The 10,236-nt window shown below is 49.4% G+C and overlaps 1 protein-coding gene across 2 annotated transcripts in view; it reads right to left on the bottom strand.

Moving 5' to 3' along the window:
* VDAC1 (voltage dependent anion channel 1) overlaps positions 1-10,236 on the bottom strand; it is a 56,353-nt gene that overhangs the window by 35,247 nt on the left and 10,870 nt on the right. The gene's annotated exons all lie outside the window — the stretch shown is intronic.

Here is a 10,236-nt window from a genome sequence, read left to right on the forward strand (position 1 = left end):
CCCTACACGGGGGCGCCCCTGTGTGGCACAGCACTCCTTGCACGTGGCAGCACCACACGTGGGCCAGTTCACCACAAAGATCAGGAGGCCCTAGGGATCAAACCCTGGAGCCTCCATACAGTAGAGAGACTCTCTATCAGTTGAGCCATGTCAGCTTCCCTCACTAAATTTTAAAATCCAAAAATGCCTGAATTATCAAACTTAATCACATAGTCCCATGTAAAGTTATATGTATATGTACTTACAAAAATAACACAGGAATGGCATGTTCCTGGAGAGTGTGAGTCACCGTAAAGGTGGACCAGGGGACCACTGTGGACCAGGTGGACACTGCCTTAGCTGACCAACGCCTTAGCTTCAGAGAGACTACAGGGAGCCCACAGAACCAATGAGTGTGTTGGAAAAGAAGCAACTACAAACTTTCACAATCTTAAACTATAAGATTGTGAGATCCTATTTCACTTTTTTCAGATGTTTTGCTAATTCTGTCCCAACTCACATTCGTATCTGAGCAGGGAAGAGCAGCTCAGTGCGCTGTTTCCTCTGTCCTGTTTTTTTTTTGGGGGCTGCTGCTGTTCTTTCTTGCACATGATCAAGCTGGACCCATGGGTGGCTCAGCCTATTGTCCATGCAACCTGGGCTCAGTGCCCACAGGAGGGGCAGGGGCAGATCCATTTTGGGCTGCCACCACTGGCTCTTTCAAGCCTGAAGATTCCCCTTTCCCTACTTGTTCCTTCTTCCCCAAACAAACCCTTTGGCAAACCCTTTGGCACCCACCCCAGGGACAGACCAGGAAACCACTCACCAGGTCTTTGAAACCCCACCCCCCCCAAGCCTCACAAGAGGTGCCCCAACCTGGCCCCCTCCCATGAGAAGACAGCACGAGACAACCCTGGACTGAAGGGCAGGGGGCTGAGGTAATGCAGCCCCAGGGAGACTTGCAGGGGAACCCCTCAGCAAAGGGCCCAAAACATTCCCCATCCCTGCCAGCACTAGCAAGGCATCAGTGGACAGAGCACTCCTCCCCATAGGGTACAAACTCAGTCCACGGTGCTGGGGAGAACAGTCTGTCTGGGTCAGCTAAGCGCCCCGAAGCCTGGCCGGCTCAGTCCCGACTCCACAGAAATGGCATTCTAGGACCTGTCTCCCTGGACACAAGCAGCCTTCACATCTGCACTGCTCCTAATGTTGCTGTGGTGGTTTAAAGCTGTGTGCACCCCAGAAAAACATGTTCTTAAATCTAACCCATTCCTGTGGACGTGAACCTACGTACAGTGGGACAGTCGATGAGGCTACCTAAATTAATCTGTGGCCAGCCTCATCCAGGATGGTCTTAATCCAATTACTGGAGTCCTTTATAAATAGAATGAATACAAAGAGAAAAAAAAGCCACAGAAGCAAGAAGAGACTGTGATTAAGGAAACCAGGAAGAAAAGGAAGAGACCAGTAGATGCTACCATATGCCAGCAGTGGGAAGAAAGCATTGATGATGCCTTCATTTGGACATTTTCTCAGCCTCAAAACTGTAAGCTAATAAATTCCCATTGTTCAGCTGAACCATTTCGTGGTATTTGCTTTAAGCAGCCTAGGAAGCTAAAACAGTTGGCTGCCCAAATGCACTCTCACTGCTTATCCCCAAATCACAAGCAAAGTCACCTGTCTAAAAACACCCCATCCGTAGTGAGCATCGGCCTGAAGTAGGTGCCCACAAAGGAAATCCTTGTCCAAGGACAAGGGAGTTGGGGTGGCAGAAGTCAGAAGAGCAGAGGGTTCTCTTCCTTGAAGGAGGCGCTCCCAGTTCCCACAGCACCTCATTTATTAGGTGCTAGTTGCGTATCAGTGAACTTGCCAATTACCTAAAACACTTTCCTAAACGCCAGCCTCCTCATCTCAGCCATTCTGAACGCCAGCTTTCTCATCTGTATGTCACACTCCCTTCCCTGCCTCCCTGTGCGAGCCCTCAGGGACGCAGCCTGCCCACACAGCGCCCAGCAAAGCAGCAGCACAGGAAGCACCGGCTGAATGGAGTTAAATCCACTCCTGGAGCTGAGGTGACACCCACGAGAAGAGCAAAGCAATGACTCCCCCGTCACTAAGGGCCCAAATGCCATGCAGTGGAGCTTTTCACGATTCTTCAGCCTGCTCCTCCTTCCCCACCTGGTCTCACGGCAGCACCCGCTTTTGGTCTCCTGCTGCCTTCACCTGGCAGGACTGAGGAAAGGCCTGACACAGCTCTGCCTCTGCCACAGTTCAGCTGTCTTATAACTACAAACAGCCCTAAAATGCCCATTTTTACTGATTTCTCAGCACCCACTTCAAAAACAATTTTACTGCAGAAATAATAATTTCCACCTGCATTTTTGTCAAAGCAGGACTGGAGCAAAAAGAATTTGGCATCCTGTTTTCTAACTTAGCACCCTCCTGGGCACTGACTTGGAGGCTGAACGTTTGCCCAGGCCCCTCCCAGCCCCTCTTTCCATCCAGAGCTGCTCCAGGTCACACACCATCTGTACAGTTACAGATTCACAGCTGTCTCCACAACATCCACCTCACATGCTTTCAAAGCCCGGCCTCTAGAGTCTACAGTCTAAGCATGAAGCAGGGTGCACTCTGACCCAGGCAAGGCAACCAGCCCTGGACAGACAGAACTCAAAAGGCTGCCTGGGATCGGTTCCTATTTGGAATGATGGAAATGTTTTGGTGATGGCAATACAACTTGTGAATACAATTAACAGTACTGAAATATATGTATGAATATGATTTAAAAAGTGAAATGGTAAGATTACATATATGGCAACAGAATTTTTTTAAAAAATCCTTGGAACTGCCCTACACAGTGAACCCTAAGTTAAACTATGGATTTTAATTGTACAATTATAAAAAAGCACTATCATCAACTCTAACAAATGTCCCACCCCAATGCTAGGTGTTGGTGGTATATGGGAATCCTGTATTTTATGCATGACTGTTCTGTAAACCCACAACTTCTCTAATAAAGAAAACAAACGAAAAACACATACTAAGACTGGGACCAAAGGTCTTCTCTGCCTGGATGATAGCTTCAGGGCAGAGCCTGGGGGCTTCATTCCCTTGGGTGGGGAGGAAGCAGAGGGGTGGGCAGGGACAGGCTGAACAGATCTGTCTGCAACCTCTGTGATTTTGAAAAGGATCACCAAGTCACATTAGGAGACAGAAGTCCCTGGTTCCTCACCCCTGCCTGCCATCCCACCTACCCAACCATTCTCGGGCTGGCCTTGAACAAATTATGCAAGCTCCACTCGAGCTGAGGAATGCAAAATCCCGCCCACACTGGAAGCTCAGGGTGAGGGATACTGTATCACCCCGTGGGGTAACATCTTGCATAAACTCCATCTAGGGAAACAGGGGCCTCCTCCTCAGCTGCATGGTGCTGGCAGATGCTCTGCTCACTGATCCCTCCCACATACCTAACCCCAAATCACATCCTTGATCTCAGAGCACCCCAGAACTTGTCATTCATAAATTTATCAAAAATACCAAAAAAGCTACATGTACAAAGATGGCAAGGCCCAGCATATAGTAGGCATTCAGTATAAAAGTCTGTTTAATGAGTGAATGAGCAATAAGCATCAAAGTATTATTTATAGTAGGGGGAAAAAAGTACAAATTTAGTATCTGACAGTAGGGACAAAACAAATTACAATATGACCAAGAAGTAGGCATTTCCTCTACAAGGAAGCTGCTACACCATGGGGCAGGAGGGGACCAAAGACCACCGCTAGCACCTCCCACCTACCCCCACCTGGACAGGCTGAGGAGTCCAAGGCCACATGAGGCCCTATTCTAAGGGCCTCAGGGAGCCACTTTAGAATAGCGACTGGGAGAATCGTTCAGACCAGCAGATCGGCAAAAATGTAAATGATAATATCCAGTGTCGGTGAGTGTGGAAAATTGGTCGCCCACATTCATCCCAAGTGGGAGTACAACTGGTACAGCCTTTTTGGAGGGCAAATACTGGCAGTGCCTAAATGGTCATACATTAGTCCTAGTAGTAATCCCACCACTAGGTGCCCACCATAAAGCAGTACCCAAGCACCCAAAGTTATGTATATGAGGGCATTCACTGCAGCGTTATTTGTAACAACAAAACCCAGAAGCAACCTAAATGTCCATCAATAGAGAAATGAATGAAAATCATGATACTTGCAAACTATTAAGTACCATGTAGTAACTGAAAAGAATGAGGTAGATTTAATATGTGGAAGCACAGAAAGTCATCTATGATATAGTGAAATGAAACAAGCGAGTCAGAAAACTTGTAAGTCCATGCAATTGGAGAAAACTCTTTTTACATATAAGTCTTTACACATTTTTGTACTTGTGAATGGATTGAAAAGTGGTGGAAGGATGCAAGTTAACCTGAAAATTGTAGCTGCCTCAGGGCTGCTTCTCAAAAGGGAAAGAGGTTTTAGAGAAGGAATACAGTTATTCTGAATTTTTATTCTCCCTCATTGCTTAGAGTTTGTGTATCTCTTTTCTTTTTTTATAACTAATTTTATTGATACATATTAATAAGGCATATAATTCACCCAAAGTGTATAATCAATGGCATTTGGTATAAATCACATAGTGAGCATGCATCACCTCAATCTCAATCATTATTAGATCATTTTCATTATTTCAATAATAATAACAATAATCAAACAAACAAGAAAATGCTTCACCTCTCGATCTCGCTATGTTTCCCCTACAGTACATAACTACGATTTCTGGCTATTCTTTTTTTTCCTTTAGGAGGTACCAGGGATTGATACCAGGGACCTCGTACATGGCAAGAAGGCACTCAACCACCGAGCCACATCCGCTCCCCAGTGAGAGCTAGTTTTTTTTCATTTGTTTGTTTGTTTTAGGAAGTACCAGGTAGTGAACCCAGGACCTCGTACATTAGAAGGAGGTGCTCAACCACTTGAGCTATACCCACTCCCTGGCTTTTCTTGCACAATTATTTATTAAGCAGTTTTACTGAGATACATTCATATACCATACTCTTGTTTATTAGCTTGATAATTTTTTTAAAAGTTAAGGGAAGGGGAAAAAAAGTCCATCACTGTGTATGAAACTGACCCCAGTCTGAGTCACTGCAACAAGCCAGATTCTAGCAGGCTGTTTCAGTAGAGATGTCCAAAGGAAGAGCTCTCTCGAGGGGTCTACACTGGCTCCAAGAACAGATTCAAATAACTGACTGAAGTCATCAGGCAAGGCCTGGTGGGGGCACAAGCCACTTCCCGGGGACCATCTGTGGCCTGGCTACTGGGACCAGAAGGCAAGCTAGGGCAGAGGCTCCCTAACTTTAGTATACATGACACTCCCTGGGGTTCTGGTTCAGAAGGCTCCTGGAGGAGGGGATACAGCCCCTTCACTGCCAACAGGCTCCCTCGCAGCCCCCAATGCCCTCGAGAACAGTGAGCTCATTCCCCGAGCCAAGCACCCACCAGCACCCCTGCCTGGACTGTTACAGACTGAATTTTGTCCCCTCAAAAGACATGCTAAAGTCATAACCCCCAGTCCTATGAATGTGAACTTATCTGTAAATAGGATCTTTAAGATCTGCCCAAACTGGATTAGGATGGGCCCTAATCCAGTAGGACTGTTCTCCTTATAAGGAGGGGGAATTTGAACCTAGCCAGAGCTAGAGAGAGAAGGCCACGTGACAGGCAGAGACTGAGTTAGGCCGCCACAAGCCAGGAAACGCCACGGATTGCCCGCCACACACCAGAAGCCAGAGGAGATGCATGGAACAGACTCTCCCACTTAAAGGGAAGCATGGTCCTGCTGACACCTTGATTTCAGCCTTCCAGTCTCCAGAACTGTGAGGCCTTATTTTTCTTTTCTTTAAGCCAGCTACCTAGTTTGTAGTGCTGTTACAGCCCTGGCCAATGAAGACAGTTTGACACATGCCCATTTCCCTATACAGACTCCACTGGAAGGATCCAGGCTGGGTGGGGAGCTTAGTGTCTTCAAGACAGCCAGCAAGTACTGCAATGGGCGACAAAGGGAGCAGGTGGCCATGGGTCCCCAAGACTCAGCCGGACAAGAGCTGGAAGGAAAAGTTTCCTGAACATTGGCTGGGACCCACAGACCTGGAGCCACCGTGCCATGCCGCTTTCCTAGATGCCCTGGCAGCAGAGCAGTGATACAGGAGCAGGCTATGAGCTCCGCAGAGGTTCTAGCCCCGGCCACGTATACTCTCTGGGTCTCATTTTCCTCATGGGTAAAGTGCCTTTCCAATGGAGCTGTTGTGAGGATTAAGGAGGTGAAGCAGACAGAGCACTCACGAGTGTCTGACCCATGACGAGTGCTCAGTAAGTGGTAGAGCTAACAGTTATGCTGAATGTTGTCTGCCCCTCCAGATCCACTCTCCTCCCTTCTCATCTTGCTCCATGCCCCAAGAGCTGATCATTAGAGTGCCATTGATGGGCTTATAGTTGGGTTCAGCCAATGGGAGGTGCTGGCAGGAAATGTGAGTACAGGAGAGACTGTGAGGTCAGGGGACTCGTCCTGCGGTCTTTCTTCCCGCTGGGTCCCAGGGAGGCAGCAACTACTTTCCTTTTCCCAAGGCCACAGGTCCTGCCAGGACCCCCATTCCAAACTTCAGGGACCGCCTGGTTTCCCCAGCCATCCTCTCCCTGTGCACATCCAGGGGATGTTAACAGACCCAGAGCCACACTTGTTGTTGGATGCCCTACACCCTCCATTAAACTCTCTTCGCTTACCACCTGTGTGTGCATCTGACCCCTACAAGGACCCCAACCAACACAGCAATCGTCCTCATCCTCCCCAGATTCCCCTCAGGAAGGGAGAATTGTGGGAAACCCTTAGGCCCTGCTGTTTCTCCAGCACCAGCTTGTAGGAGGGAGCAATCAGAACCAACCGAGGATGAGAGCAAAAGGCACCTTCCCCCAATCAGGGGGACCACGGCTCAGGAAAAGCAACTTCCCCTCAAGAGGCTCCTAACAATGCAGTCAGGAACCTCCGCACAAACCACCACCCCACACTGTCCTGCCAACGACAAGACAGGAAGAGGCCGCCCCAGTGGACAGGCCCTCGTTCCGGCTCCACGGCCTGTGCTCTGGTAGCAGATCTGTGTTCCCGCTGCAGCTGTCTGCCCACCCCCACCCCCACGACAGACTCACAGAGGGCAACCCAGCTTTCCAGGCGTTGCTTCTATTTTAAAACACCCTGAGCTGGGCTACCGCCAGCACAGACTTCCATGAGACTCGAGAGAATGCAGCTGACTGCAGGACCACCTGCCCACTCAGCCATCGAGGGGAGATCCTGCATCCCAGCAGTACATGGGGCTCTTGCCTGACCTCAGGCACCTCAAGTTCCCTGGAGCCTCACTGCCTGGCTTGACCAGAATGGGGACAAATGGACAATATTGGGCTGGTAGACTCAGAAATCAAGCATATCTGAGTTCAAGTCCTGCGTCACTACTTTCTAGCTGTTTGACCTTAGGCAAGTCAAAACATCTCTACATCTCGTTTTTCATCAGCTAGAATAAGGTGAAAAGAACACCTGGCTCAGTGTCATTGTAAGGATTGCTTACATAAAGCGCTTAGTAATGCAGCTAGAACACAGAAAGCATGCAATAAACACACCTAGTATTTTATTATGGGTTTTTGTTCTTAATGTTTTATATCATAAAGATAGCAGCTTTTCAGATTGCCAAAAGGTCACCCCAAACCACAGGGCCAAGTTTTCCACGACCATAACGAGGTACTGTCTAACTAAATACGGTCAGGCCAGGTCCTGGAAGAATGGCTTCCACCTTCACCCAGGGAAAACTGACCCTTGGGAAGCGGACTTGGCCCAGTGGATAGGGCATCCGTCTACCACATGGGAGGTCCCCGGTTCAAATGCACAGTGTTAATGCCCGCAAGGGGTGCCATGCCACAAAGGTGTGCACCCCTCCGCGTAGGGGAGCTCCACACGCAAGGAGTGCGCCCCGTAAGGAGAGCCGCCCTGCGTGAAAGAAAGTGCAGCCTGCCCAGGAATGGCGCCGCCCACACTGAGAGCTGACGCAGCAAGATGACGCAACAAAAAGAAACACAGATTCCCGTGCCACTGGCAACAACAGAAGCAGACAAAACGAACACGCAGCAAATGGACAGAGGATAGACACTGGGGCGGGAGGGGGGAAGGGGAGAGAAATAAATAAAATAAATCTTTAAAAAAAAAATCAACTGACCCTTTTCCCCAAAACACACCCAGTGTCACTCTCCTTGCAATAAATAGGGGTGACTCTACTGACCTCTGTCCAGTACAGCTGGCTGCGCCCAGCCATGCACACGCCCTGACTGCTGTGAAATAACATGTCTCCTCTGAACAGCAAGTTCTACTTTCCAAAGGGATTTCACATCTATTAGCCCTTCACAATGGCCCCTGAGAGTGGTAACCGCAGGTGAGAGCATCAGCACTGGAGCTAGCCAGACTTGAATTCCAATTCTACCCCTGCCAGGCTGTGTGACCCTGGGATAGTTACCTCACCTCTCAGTGCAAGTCTTCTGACTCATGAAATGGAGACAACAGTCACACCTCCCTCCCAGAGCTTACAGGGTGGAGGATTCAACATCACAGCACATATGCCAAGCCGGTGTGGGTGCTGAGCAGGCCCTCAAAAAGAGGGACATGATGATGGCCACATTTTTATAGTGGGGACACTCAGGCACAAGAAAGAGACTGAAACTGTACTAGACTGTACAGCTCTTGTCAGGGCTTCACTGTGAGCCTTAGCTGCCCTCCGGGTCTCTTTCCAGCCCAGAGCTGCATAAAGGACTTAGACTCCCCTCACCCTTACCCCTAGCCCCGAGAGTAAGCAATTAGATGGGGAACGTGCCCAGACCCAGCTAAAGATTCCACTGGTCACCTTCCCTCGGCAGCTACCACAGGAGCCTGTGGGGAGCCCACGGCCGGGGGCCACAGGCCCTTTGGGCACCATGAGGGGCTGCCGGAGGCTCAGGTTGTGGAAGGCCCTGAGCACATACACGCGTCCCTCCCAGTCACCACCGCCACCGACATTATCCTGTGGGAAATCCCACCAAGGGCAGAGTAGCCTTCAGGGCCTCTGGAGCGTCTTATAGTAAAGGCGGGGGAGAATGCCCCTTATCACATCTGCCTAGTATCCAGCAGGGCCAGAGGTCCTGCTTTCTGACCTGTAAAATATGTCTACGATTAGCCCCCACTCAAACACCCATTCTAGAACTGCAGAGATAATACTGTGTAGTCAGCCGAGAGCAGCCCATCCCCAGTGGGGCAGAACACCTCCAGCAGCGGCCATGGACCGCCCTACCACCAAGGGCCACCCGCCCAGGCTTTGGGTAGAATCCTTATTCAGCAAGTTCCCTACGGTACTCGGAAAGTCACAGAATAAAGATGCGGTTAAAGCAGTTACTCCAAATTCAGAAAGTTTCTGCCTCTCGATTCTTCAGGGCTATCCATACCACTGCAGCTCTTTAAATATTCGTGACTCTCCGTTAGGTGAAAGAAATGCATGTGCCCCTCAGAAAGGACATCCGTGGACTGGGTCTGGACCTGCAGTTACAACATATGCCCACTCAATCATTCCACAAATGCTTAATGAACACCTATATGTGCAAGATGTTGGAATAATAAAACTCTGTCAGTAAGGGTGAGTCAACTCTTGAATAAAAAGCAGGAGTGCATTTACCCACCCCACCCCCAGACTCTTCCTCAACACCTACTATGTGCCAGATGGCCCCATCCCAGGCGTGAAGACAGAGCTGCACAGGGCCCACCCGACCCTGCAGAAGCTGCGGCAGCACACAGCTGCGGTGGAGACGACACAGCGGGCTCTGGGGATGCTGGTCAAGAGGACGGAGGCCTCAGGTGGGAGAGGCCTAGACTAGAAGGGTCTGCTCCTGCACTAAATCTTCCTGCCCCAGCTTGACCCTGCCAATCTGTAAACTTACAGGATTTTTCGTGACTTATCCTGAAAGTTAATCAATGCTGGGCACACAAAGAGTTGTTAATAATACAGTAACAATAATGGTTCAAATAACAGGGGCTACATTTACTGACAGCTCTTTCCAGAATACCACGTGGAGCAAAGCACCCTGCTGGATCCTCTCAAAAACCCTCAAGGATAAGTGTCCCTGTTTATCCCGAGGCTATCTCAGGCCCAGACACTATTCTGAAACCTTCAGTTAATCACCCTTCCCAAGAAACCCACGAAGGAGA

Source organism: Dasypus novemcinctus, chromosome 2 (genome assembly GCF_030445035.2).
Source record: "Dasypus novemcinctus isolate mDasNov1 chromosome 2, mDasNov1.1.hap2, whole genome shotgun sequence".
In the NCBI taxonomy this organism is placed as follows: Eukaryota; Metazoa; Chordata; class Mammalia; order Cingulata; family Dasypodidae; genus Dasypus; species Dasypus novemcinctus.